The 13,453-nt window shown below is 37.9% G+C and overlaps 1 pseudogene; it reads right to left on the bottom strand.

The window, feature by feature from the left end:
• Positions 1-9,679: 9,679 nt before the first annotated feature.
• LOC110335953 lies at positions 9,680-10,061 on the bottom strand (annotated as a pseudogene).
• Positions 10,062-13,453: the final 3,392 nt, after the last annotated feature.

Genomic DNA, 13,453 nt, shown 5'->3' with positions numbered 1-13,453 from the left:
TTCTTTCTTTTCTTTTTGAGAAAGGATCTTCTGTGAAACTAATTTAGCTATGTAGCTGAAGATAACCTTGAAATTCTGCTCTTCGTACCTCAATTCGTATTGATCCCAGATATCTACAGTACACATCAGTTAGTAATTTGATATTTATTAAAGTTTCAAATTATATTTTTCAATATGTTGTGTGTGTGTGTGTGTGTGTGTGTGTGCAACTATATGGTACCTGTGTGGTTATTTGTGGAAGCCAAAAAAGGCATTGGATCTCCTGGAGCTGGAGTTGCAGGAGCTCTGAGCCACCTGACATGGGTGCAGAGAAGTGAGCTCAGGTCCTCTGGGATTGCAATATTTTTCTTAAATGCTGAGCTACCCCCTCGGTCCCTTAGAATGTACATTTTCATGATGTTAATATCAGAATCGAGTCACTCCTACAAATTAATCATAAGTACTAACATGAACTGAGATTTCTACAGGATTAGCAAAGCAAGATTTCTTCAGGTATGAATAAGAGTTTCATTAAAATCACAGTCATAAAAATAGATTCCCTGGCATTATGTGACTATTGGCAGTTTTAAATAACTGCCCTGAAATTATCCGTGTATACATCTCCTGGAGAAATATGGTCAAGTGGCCCTGTGTTCATGAGCTCATTTCACCTCCCACAGTTGCTAAGGCTGCTCAGATCTATGTGAGAGAACAGATGCTGAGCTATTCAAGGCCCTTGGAAGGGGAAGGGTGACTTCCTGGTAAAGTTACATTTCTTCTGGACATATCAACATTTTCAGAATTATACACCATTATTAGAATTTGAGAGCTACTTTTTAGTCTTACAATAATACATGCTAGGACAAGCTGAAACACACTAAAGCGGTACTTCATCACTGAGAAAGCTTTAGGGAGTCAGTCCTTTTTAAAAGGAATACTGATGTCCTAACTTCATTTTTATCAGCTTTGTTGTAGCACACATAGCAGATAAGAAACAGTACATAATAAAGCATACTATTAATAAGGATTAAAAAATTAACTACAGTTAAGAGAGTGAACACATCTTCAATCCCAAAAGATAATCTAACCTCTCTGTAATTCTTCATCCCCTTCTTTATCACTGCTTTCCCCATATTTGATTTATTTTCTGGAATTAAAGGTTAGTTACCAGGCTCTAAAGTTTTGTGTAATTAGTGTCACAAACAACATAATCATTTGTGTCTGGCTTGCTCCATGCACTGTAATTGTTTTCAGAGATTCCCTGTGTTTTTATATTAGTTCATGTATCCATGATATTTTATTGTTCTAAAGTACATGACTCAGGTATAACACAAGTCATTGAGGTATTCAAATACCATTGAATCTTTTAGTGGTTTTCAAATTACAAATAATGAGGTGTGAATGTTTGTATAAGAGTGTTTATGTAAAAATAAATATTAGTTTTTTCTCAACAATTATTTGAAATGGCTACATTTTATAGTAAGTTGATACTTAAAGTTTCTGTGTGTATACGTTGTTTATATGTTAGTGCATGTGCTTGCACACACACACACACACACACACACACACACGTGCGCACATGACTTGGCTGTTATTCTAAGTATCTGTGGGGAACCTCCATTTATCAGAGGAGCCCACTAACTTTCTTCTAATATGTAATGTAGTCTGCCGTACATGACTGTAATGAGAATTTTAAGTTTACTTTGTTGAACTTGCCTTGAAATTTCTAACTCTTATGCAGTAAACTGCAATGCCTGATTTCTTTCACTATCTCTCTTTCAACACTGGAGGCATTTTGTCTAAATGAGTAGCATTACCTATAATAAAAGAATACTGAGAGAAAGCATGCAAAACCCTCTACTGACTCTCACAACAACAAACCTGGACCACATCTGTGTTACGGGATGCCAAGGTCCTCCAGGAGACCAGTTCCTGTGAAAGTTTTTGCCTCAGGACTACAGCCAAGCTTTTGGACTTGTCACACAGAGTCCACTGTAGTGGGTGTGGCAGGCCATGCCTTTAGATATGTGTGTTTGCAGAGGTCAAAATTTTCAAAATACCTAAAACATTAATTGAACAAAAGAAGGCCACAAATTTGGGAGATGACATGGAGGTGGTTCAAAGAAGGAAAATAAATGGATAGAGGTATTATGTGTTTTAATTTCAAAAATAAAAGATAAAGAAAATTTTTCTAGTTTTTTTCTTTCTTGACAGTTTCTTTCAGTGTGTTTTGATACTATTCAGTTCCCCAAGTCTTCGCAGCCCCTGGGTATGTGGTGGGGTGGGAATCATTGTTTATCTTACCTTTTGAAACAGTGCTTCTCATGAGATCTGGAGCTCTCTACTTTGGCTACATTGTTTTACCAGCATGCCCCTCGGGTGTTTTACCATCTTCACTTCCTCTGCTCTGGCTTACAGATATCCACTACTATGCCTGAGACTTTACATGGGTATTAGACACCTGAACTTAGGTCCCCATGCTTATGCATCAAACACTTTACCTACCCACTGAACTAACCCCCCAGTTCAATACTTAACTTCTAAAGACACACATACCGTTTCCTACTTACACTATTTCACATAAATACCAGGATTTATGAGTGTCTCCATTCCTCCACACATCGGGAATGACAAATCTATTTTTAACCACCCAGCAGTGTAGTTATAGCTCTTTTTAGCTTTGACTTATATTTCTGTAATAGAGAATCATGTTGAGGATATTTTTGTGCACTTATTAGACACCTGAGCATCTTTTTTGGTGATCAGTCTGTTTAAAGAATTTGCCCATTTTAGACTTGGGTTTTTATTTTTAGATTCTTCACTCAAGTCATATATCAATTATATCTTTGAAATGTTAGATATTTGTGTATGAAATGTGGATACATGTGAACACACTCAACACATAGCTAATAGCTGTAATAATTTAATAAAGATAAGTTACAAAGGCTACTTATTGAAATCTTTTAGTATTTAATGACTTTGTATTTTTTGAGGCATTAGTAGACCATTTTTATAGTTTATTAGTTAAAGACTGGGTTTCTGGATCCACTCCATCCAAATTCAGACTTGATCAAACTCAGTTACTTCTAATTGTTTGAACTTATGTAAGTTTCTTAAATTCTCTTCCCTTCTTTTATGACTGTATTGCTTCTGGTATCTGCTTTGAGGTGCCATGATGTGTTAAAGGATTTTATGTACAGGAGATGTGCAGGGACTGTTTAAAATAGCCTTGGAAATGTTTGATAAACTCACTATTCACCCACTCCTGCCTTCTCATGCTTTCTGTGATGGACTTTACTGTGGCCAGGCTCCCAGGCTGCCTGGATCACAAGGAGGATTCTGCTCAGAGACTACAGGCTCCCAGGAAGAGGAAATTATGTGCTTGAGGGTTGTTTCAAGGAAACTGTGACATAGGTAGAAATTTTGATTGGCTAATACTAAGAAATGCTGATGATAAAGTATTTTGAGTATGAGAGATGACGTGGCATGTTTATTAATTTGTCTCTTACCAGGGATGTTTGGTTATTTTTGCATAATTTTCTTCCTCAAAGATCAATCCTGATGATATATTTCATTTAATTTAAGATCTCTGAAATGATAGCATACTGGTAAGTGTTAGGAAAAAACAGTATCTGTAGATGACTTTATGTTTGTCTTGAAGCAATTGAAACACCAACTCTCAGAGAACAGCTTGTCAGTTTTCCTTTCTCAGAAGGTGATTCTCAGCTGGCTAATGAGAAACTTGTGTAAACAATCATTTCAAGAATTTACTGTTAGCAAGTGTGAGTTTAACTTTAATTTGAGGCCAAATTTTAAAACGATGACTTTGGACTCTTTCCTCAGAAGGAGCCCTGATGAAGAAAGCCACACATTTGAACTGAGCTGGCTAGGAGCTACACAGAAGCCTCTGAGGTGCCGGAGTCTGACCGTTGGACCAATTGTTGATAGGGCGATAAACTTTGTATTAATATCAGGCAATAGTTCAAAATAGGTGATTTTAAGAAAAGACAGTCAAATCTATTTTACTTCCCATTTTATTTCTAGTGCTCACTGTAGAATACACAATGCTCGTTATATCACAGATGTTCATTTAACACAGGCAAAAATGTACATTTTTAAATGTTCAACATAATACTTCCTTATCTACAAGACAAGATTCAGCTTATTAGATTATCTTTCTTTTTCTACATCTTAATGAGTGAATTACAGGTAACATTATGCTGGAGGTTGGTTTCAATTGCCTGAAATAATCACAGCCTCATCATGTCTCCCAGAGTGAGTCCTGCTGTAACCGGATCCTCTCCAAAGGCTTCGAGGGTACAGTGTTTACCACGACAGCCCCATTTATGACCATGGCATAAGGTAAAAATATCCCATAGTCAAGGCTATAAGCATTCAAGCTCATGGACGTTTTTAACTTTACTTCTTCCCTTTATAACGCATTGCTCTCACTCCTGTAGTAATAGTTACCTAAGATATGGAATCGTGAATTTAGATACTATTACAATCCAGAAAGAGAAGAGGATGCTACTGAGCGCTCCCATTCAGGACAGAGAAGCTGCCACTGACAGGATGCAAATGACACTGTGTCTTTTGGAGTACTGTACTTATCTTTGGTCACAAACTCAGGATCAGACTGAAGAAATCTCAGCTTGTACACGTGAGCACTATCAATGATTGAAAATACCATAGTTGAGCATATATTAAATTCTGTGATGTACTGTATGTTTGGTAAATAAGGAACGACACATCTACTATATTCCACCTATGTGCAAAGTACAATATTAGGTGCTTTAAAGATTATTTTCAAAAGTTTATCCTATCAATCTATTACCTTTGAAATTATTGACTGTCTTATTTATGAAGATATAACACCAAAAGAAATCAAATGATGAACCATGATCTTCTGTCAAATCAAGCATTAGTAGGAGCAGTCATACTTAGCTCTACCTGACTTGACCTCAGGACACTCTTATTGAGGCGACAGATAATAAAAAACCAGGAAGGGTGTCATTCACCTGAATCATAGCATGACCACACATCTTTGGTTTACAATCAATTTTTATCACTTCTATTAGCTGACATTGTTAAGTAATTAGAGAAAACACAGTTTAAATATTGTGTGGCATTTAGAGAAATCACTTCACTTAAGTTGTAACATATTTATACCACATTCCGCACCATAGTGCCTGGAAACGAAGAGTTTTAGAACATTTTTTAAAAATACATTATCTGAATGCAGATAAGTCAAGGATGGTTTAACACATTAAATGAAGATGCTAAATTTGCCCCTACTCATGTGCATTTAATATGAATCTATAGGTACCATCTTAGTATCTTCAATGCGTCTCCATAGTATTTATTTAGAATTTTATAAGATGATTCTGATAGAGCTAAACCATAAATAATATTTAGAGCAAATTTGCTGATAGATGTATGATTATATGATTAAATACAAAATCATTATATGTTAGATGATATAACATAAATGTGATAGCTAGATGTACAAATGTGAGCTGACCTATAAAATAAATGATTTATTCTAGCTAGTCCATATAAAAGACATAGAAGCCCGGTATTTTATTGAGAAACTGTAAGCCTAGATCGGGCAAGTTCTAAGCTATTCTAATACATATCCCAGCACTATGCCAATATTACTTGCTCTTTGAGTCTCATGTGGGATGTTCTGTTCCAACAGCCTACCTGACCTGAGAGTGACCTTCTGCTGGCCATGTGACCATGATCCACCTCCTCTGATGACGGCCTCCTAATCTCTTCATCTCCCTTTTCCTTCTTCCCGTACTCTCTCTTGTGACCCTCACTCTATTCTCCTGTCCTGCCTTTCTCACTCTATTGCCGAATCACAGACTCTAGACTTTTATTAACCAATATTTTTAAATTGAAGAACAAGGATTACACATCAAAGGCTGGTGTACGTGAGAATTCACTTGTCTCACAGAAAACAGATCCTGGGGTTCAGAATGTAGCATTTGTACACATAGCACCAGAGGAAAACCCAGCTCTGACCTTTGACCATTGCTCTGCAAAGAAATGTACTTTCTTCCACTATATTATTTAGGTTAGGGTCTCTCTCTCTCTCTCTCTCTCTCTCTCTCTCTCTCTCTCTCTCTCTCTCCCTCCCCCCCCTCTCTCTCTCTCTGTCTCTGTCTTTCTCTCTCTCTCTATATATATATATACATGTATATATATCATATATAATATATATTAAAATATATTAATAGCATATATGCTATTATAGCATATATATATATATATATATATATATATATATATATATATGCTATTAATATATAGGTATTTGATTTATTTGATTGCTATGGACAGAATTGTGTATCCCCTAAATTTCTGTATTGAAATTTTACACTTCAGTGTGACTGTATTTGAAGCAGGGATTTTAATAATGGACCTAAGGTTAATGATAAAAGGTAAGGACTTGGTATGACAGAATTAGTGTTCCTGGAAGAAATTCTAGATAATTTACTCACACCCTCTCCATACTGCGTGAGAGCCCAAAGGGGGAATAGGACCTTCTATGCTAAGAAGGGATTTCTCATAAGAATTAAGAGATGCTGTGATCTCACTCTTCCAGCCCACAGAACGGTGAAAAGATAAGTTTCTGTTGTTTAATCCATCCAGTTGCTGGTATTTTGTTAGGCATCAAGAGAAATTTCAGATAAAGCCTGCAAAACATATGTTTTCTTTGAATGATATGTAAGTAGAAATTGAGAGTCATGCTTGTGAAAAGACATAGAAACAGTAGGTAAATGAAAGACAGGAAATTGATTAGAGACAGAGAGACATACAGATGATAGATGATAGATAGATAGATAGATAGATAGATAGATAGATAGATAGATAGATAGATGATAATAGATAAATAATAATATTTTATAATACATTTCACTAAAATTTCTATTGATAATAATTTCTGAATGTTGTAGTGTCAAATATAAATCTATCACAAATTGTTGATTAAGACACAACTCAAGAGTTCAAGTGTTTGATGGAGGATTTGTCAAAGCCACACATTCCCAAGAGAGGCCACAATTGTCAATGAAAATCAAAATGTTTTACCTATATCTACTGCCTTCTTGAATTGACTAACACCTTGAGGTAGAACCTCAGACATTTTAAAACAGGTTATTTGCTTCTACTATTGCCTAACCTGAATACCAACTTTGCTTTTGGAACTTTTAGACATATGAAAAAGTAAAACGAAAAACAGCAATTGCCTATATTTGAGCTGGGATATGGATAACAAATTGGCTGCCAAGTGTTCAAACACAGGCTCATATGAGAGCCATTTCACATATACTAGCACTCATATGGTATATTAATTATTTTTAACAATGTAATTGCATGTAATTAAGCACTTACATAGAACAACTTCATATAAATACAGTGTACATTTTTTTGTTTTGAGATAACAGGATATATAACATGGATTAAACTCTTGGAAGTTTCAAAGCACATTCCCATGCATGACCCCTCATGAGTCTCAAAGCACCATGTGGATCATCAGTCAAGGTGCTGTCCAGTTGTCAGATGAGTTAAGTGAAAGGGGAAGAAGCCATGTTAGAGTGCATGTAGCTGTCTCAAACTGACAATTTTGCTGAAATCCAGTGATCTAACAGCAGATAAGAAAGTCTTTGTAATCTATTTCCTAGATATCTGTAAAAACAAACAAATATATATATATATATATATATATGTATATATATATATATTCCAAAAACAGAAGCTAGATACTGCTAGACATGAGGGAAAATGAATACTCATATAGGATACCAATACACTGTCAGTCTGCAGTTTTCACTGTAAAGATTTCTTAAATGATACAGCAGGAACATTGCCCTTAAAACAGGGAGAATGTCTTTTAACAGCAAGTGTTTTGAAATATCCAAGTAAAAATCAAACGTTAGTGTCTGCAATTGCTGGATAGTGTACAATGCCAGGAAGGTGTTCTTCTCTCTTCTAATATGGCAGTCTGAGAAAAACCCATAAACAGCTGACCCCAAGTCTCTTCTTTATTATCTAACATGTTTAGCTTCTTTAGTTGACACAGGCTGCATCCTACTGACAGAAAGTGCATGGAAAATTCCATGCTGAACTTGTTAATTTCTAGAATGTAGCCACAATATCTGACATGATGCAGTTAGTCTGTAGCCATATTTTGTAGGCTTTTTCATAAAACCTTATTGGATTTAATTGTGTTTAAAAAGAGAGCTAAGAGGTGAGGGAAACACACATGTATTATAAAACTAAGGCAAGTCACTTATTAGAGAAAAGCATTATGAATGCTTCCTCGGCAAGCATTTGTTAAGAGCCTATGTGTTCTACCCACTAGGCTTTCCATTCTGTTTAATTATCAAGAACTACTCCTTGGCAACTGTTTGTAATTTTACCTAACACACCCTTTTATTTTTTCTTTGCAACATAACGAATTGCCTTTATTTCAGGATGCATCCACATTTCAACATTTAGTGGTCCTGAACGCTGTGGGGAGGGTAGCAATGAGCCAGGCGTCCAGACCCATGGATCTGCAAATGATCTGCAAACGTGGTGACACAGAGCTCCTCCCGGTCCCTGCAGAGAGCCTGAGGAGTAACACTGAAACCTGAGTCTGCAGGGTCAGGGCCTCGTGTTCCAGCTGTCAGGCTCCACATCAGACCAGATGAATGGCCAGGGGGACTCGAGAGCCCAGTTCAAAACTCTTCAATGTGTAAAAGCAAAGCAAATATGGGAAAAGAAACCAACTCAGAAACGTGTGCACTGAGAACTCTCCTGGCCTTTCTCTAGACATATACCTACCAAGAACCCTGAGCACTGACTGGACTGAGACACTCTGTGAATGCTCTTTTCATGTCTAGACCTGAGCTCAAAGCTCAAGGACTGATGGTGGCAGCAGGGCGGAGGATCCGGAGTTCCCTTCCCAGACTGGTGGCAGGTGAGTATGGTCCGAGCTAAGTGAGGATGGCCAGGCTCTTCCAAACTCATCTGATGGCTTCTGGCCACAGAAAGTGTTGAGTGGTGTTGGGCAACAAGGGAGTTGAGAAGGGGAAATCAGCACCCCTTGATAAAGGTGGGGACACCGAAAGCCCTGAATTCCTCACCCGCAGCCAATTTCAGAAGGAGGGAAGGGTTACAAGCTTCGGCCAAGGGTGGGAGTGGAGGACTGGGGACCATGGCTTGGATGGGGCATCACTTAAGACATAAGAAAGCAGGGATGCAGCCAAAGGGCCCCAAACCCTGCAGTATTCAGTCCCATGGTTGCTACCTGAAGACTTTCCATCTATTTTAAGGCCACCACACGGCTGTGGCAGGGGTGGAGGAGAGGCAAACCCAGGCCAAGGGCCAGCAGCAGGTGATTGTGTGACGTGTGTCTGTCCACAGGCGCATAAGCTGTGCCTACCGCCCCCGCTGGAAACTGATGTCAGCATCTTCTTGATCCCAGAAGTTCAACCAGGCCGACAGCGGTTACATACAGGACAGTTGTTACACACCACAACTTAGCTGTTTCAAATGGCGAGAAGTTAGTACCAGAGCAGTGTCTCAGGATGAAGGCTGAGTGGGGCTTCCCATTCGGTACGTTGTGGTCTACAGATGTATCTAGAAAATTCACTACAGTGGAAAATGAAGACTTGGGTTGGATGGGGAGGGGAGGCCAGGGCCTTGGTGACTAATTGCTGTAACACTGTCCTTTGGAGGCTGTGGCAGCTTCACGTTCTCTTTTGACTTCATCAGGCGCTGCAGTTCCTTCAGGATGACTTTGATGCTGTGGGAGTTCTGCCACTTTGCCAGCACCGCTGTGGCTCTTGGATCCACTTCTCCGTTTGAACTGCTCACGCCGCCCATATTGACTCTTGTTACAAATCTTGCAGACCAGGAGCGTCTGGGTACTTGGGCCCACATTCTATTTTAAGGCTGTATACTCGGGTTTCATATATTGTTCATGGAGGCCCAATTACCATGCCTGTCCATCTTGTAAGTGTCATATCTTCATCGTCCAGCCCCCAGCTAACTGTGCCTACTCCCTTCTGGCCTTCTTCCAGCTCCTCCAACAGTTGACTTCTACTCCTGAATCTGTGGCGGCTGACCTCTTGCCGCGCTGTCCCTCCTATCCTAACACACTCTTAAAACTTTGCCCGAGTCTCCTGCTCTCTTATGAAATTATAATGAAAATAATTATGTAATAGTATTATTAATAATAATAACAGTAAAACAACCATAAGATTATTTCATGCCTATGGTGAAAAAGTGAAGTTTTAAGAACCACATGTGTCTTGTAGAGATGTGACTGGCAGTCACTTAACTCCTCTGATGACAGGAAAGTACCTTGACTGATGATGCACATGGTGCTTTAAGACTCTTTCATGGAAATGTGCTTTGAAGCCTACCACGTGCTTAATTTATGTTATATATTCTTTTTATCTCAAGTCATAATAAGAATAGATGTTACATTTATATGAAGTTTTTCTGGGAGGTGTTTTAATCAAATATAAAGTACATCACTAAAATGAAGTCATAGAGTATATATGCTAGTATATATGAAAAGGCCCCCCAAAGCTCTTGTATTTTATCCCTTGTGACCCGATTTCTTGCCATGCTACCATGCTTGCATAAACTTTTTTTTTTTGGTTTTTCTAGACAGGGTTTCTCTGTGTAGCCCTGGCTGTCCTGGAACTTACTCTGTAGACCAGGCTGGTCTCAAACTCAGAAATCTGCCTGCCTCTGCCTCCCAAGTGCTGGGATTAAAGGCTTGTGCGAGCACTGCCCGGCTTGCATAAACTTTTGAACGAGGTAGTGGAGCACCCCTTGAAGGAGGTCACTAGAAGCGTGCTTGTGGCTCACAGTCCAGCATAGTTCTCATGCAATGTCTGCAGGAATAAGCTATTCCTCACTGAAATTCTTTGTTACAGCAATTAGGAAAATAGCTATATATTTTCTATATCTAATTTTATTGAAGAAATATTTAAAAGAATATTTTCTATTACTTTTATATTTTTTAAGTCCAGGCATTGTTCCCCTCCAGGTCTGTCCTCCCACAGTTCTTCATCCCATTCTTCCTCCCACCTGTCTCCAAGAGTATGTTCTCCCCACCCCATCCCCACCCCTCACTTGACTGTGGGATGTGAATTCCATACCTCCGTTTGATGCCCTGTCTTTCTACTGGAGGTAGACTCCAAGCGTTCCCTCTCCCCACATTTGGGTATTTCATCTAAGGTCCCAGTCTTTGATTCCTGAGAGTCTCGCACTTCCTGGATTTTGCTACTTCCTAAAGGTTCCTTCTACCTCCTGTTCCCAGGGTTTCTTTTTTATTTATTTATTTATTTATTTATTTATTTATTTATTTATTTATTTTTATTATTATTATTTTTGGGGGGGTCAGGAAACACTTCTGCATCCTGAACTAGCATTGCCTTTATTTATTTTTGTTTCTGTTACTTTCTTTTTAAAATTTATTTATTATTATTTTCTTTATTTACATTTCAAATGCTATCCTTAAAGTTCCCTATACCCCACCCCACCCCTGCCCGTGCTCCTCTACCCACCCACTCCCACTACTTGGCCCTGGCCTTCCCCTGTGCTGGGTCATATAAAGTTTACAAGACCAAGGGGCCTCTCTTCCAAAGATGGCCGATTAGGGTATCATTATTTTCCTCCATTATTTTCATTCATTCTGCTGGCCCTCAGGACTTTGCTCCCGTCGCTTCCCAATACCTGATTGTGTTCCTCTTTTCCCTTTCCCATGCCCTCTCTCACCTAGGTCTCTCCCTCCCTCCCTCTGACACCTGTGATTGTTTTCTTCTCCCTCCCAAGTAGGATTGAAGCATCTTCACTTGGGAATTTCTGCTTGTCATCCTTCTTGAGTTCTGTGAATTGTATCCTAGGTATGGTGTACTTTTTTTTGGCTAATATCCATTTATTAGTGAGTACATACCATGCATGTCCTTTTGGATCAGAAATTTTTAACATTCTTAAATTTCATCAGTGTGAAATTTTCAGAATACAGAGAAGACTACCAAAAAGACATGTGGTAAATCACAATTCTATTTAAAAGAAAATGGAAATTTCTTATATATTATTATAATAATATATGTAGTTCCCCAAAGTATCTAGAAAAGATAATTAATAATAGAGTTTTCAATCTTCTTTTCTCTCATATGAATAAGATAATGTTTCAGATTCAAGGAAGTCATGATGTGAAGATAGAAAATGTATATAGAGTGAGCCTTCTGAATATACTGTATTCACAAGTCAATTGGCTTCAGACTCAATATATATAATGGAAAGCAAATTGTAACTGTGATAAAGAGCACAGTAATTTGTCTGCTATAAAGAGTACAGTATAACTGTTTATGACATTGTAATTGTAACTAGACTATACTGCCTTTGTAATAGTAATGGAAATAATTATAATTGATTCAAGTTTCATTCAAATTATTGGAGAAAGTATTTCAAATTTATATGCTGTCTGTTTTGTACATACACTTATTTCATTTTCTAGGACTAGAGAGAAACATGGAAGCTTCTGCAAACAGGTAGAACCCTGAGGTTTAAAAACTCAGACATATATATCTAAGATATCGAAGAACAAACAAACAAAACAAGCAAACAAACAGGAACGTTGTCTGCACAGTGATGAGACTGGACATGTGGACCAGGACAGCTCCGTGTTGTCAAGAGCTATCCCTACGTTCCGACTCTCCCTCTGCTCATGATAAACGTGAAGGACTGAGGATTGCTGACCAATAGTAAAACTTTTGTTAATATTTTGAATGTCAACTCTAATTACTAATTCTGTGGATAAGATATGAAGTGGGAAATGAGTTGTGTACTAAGATTAACAGATACTCTATACTTCAGCAAAATAAATAGCATATGATTACCTTCATTTTATTTTCTTAAGAAAGATAAAAAAAAAAAAAGAATGCTAAGAAAACCATTTGGATATTTGAGGATTATGGTTCCTGAGTTGGGTTGCACCATAATTAAGACAAAGGCAGATTTTTAAATTAAATTTATTATTTACCATTTTCATAAAGGTACAAGATGCATTCTGATTATTGTTCCCTCCTACCTGTCAACTGAAACTCTGACTGCCTTACTAGTCCCTTTTGCAAATGTTAGTCTTTCCTTTTTGTTTTGTGGTCCAAGAGTGTCTGTGTGATGTTGGGTTTGGAACTATCCACTGGAATTTTGTGATCTTACCAGTGAATACATACTTGAAGACAATGACTTTCAATCCCAGTATCTTTTAGTAGCCAATAGTTCAGTAGGAAGGAGGAATACCTCATGTATCAATCACGAACCCCCATCCATGACTGTTAGTGACAAGCTCAATTTTATGTAGGCCCTGATGCAGATAATAAAAGCTTTATGGTTTTAATATTATGCCAAGCTCACATAATTTCATTTCACTGCCTCAAGAAAGAAATTTTTTAGAGAAAAC

Source organism: Mus pahari, chromosome 18 (genome assembly GCF_900095145.1).
Source record: "Mus pahari chromosome 18, PAHARI_EIJ_v1.1, whole genome shotgun sequence".
NCBI lineage: Eukaryota > Metazoa > Chordata > Mammalia > Rodentia > Muridae > Mus > Mus pahari.
Note: the sequence above shows the minus strand (reverse complement) of the source record. Positions and strands in the feature narration are given on the sequence as shown.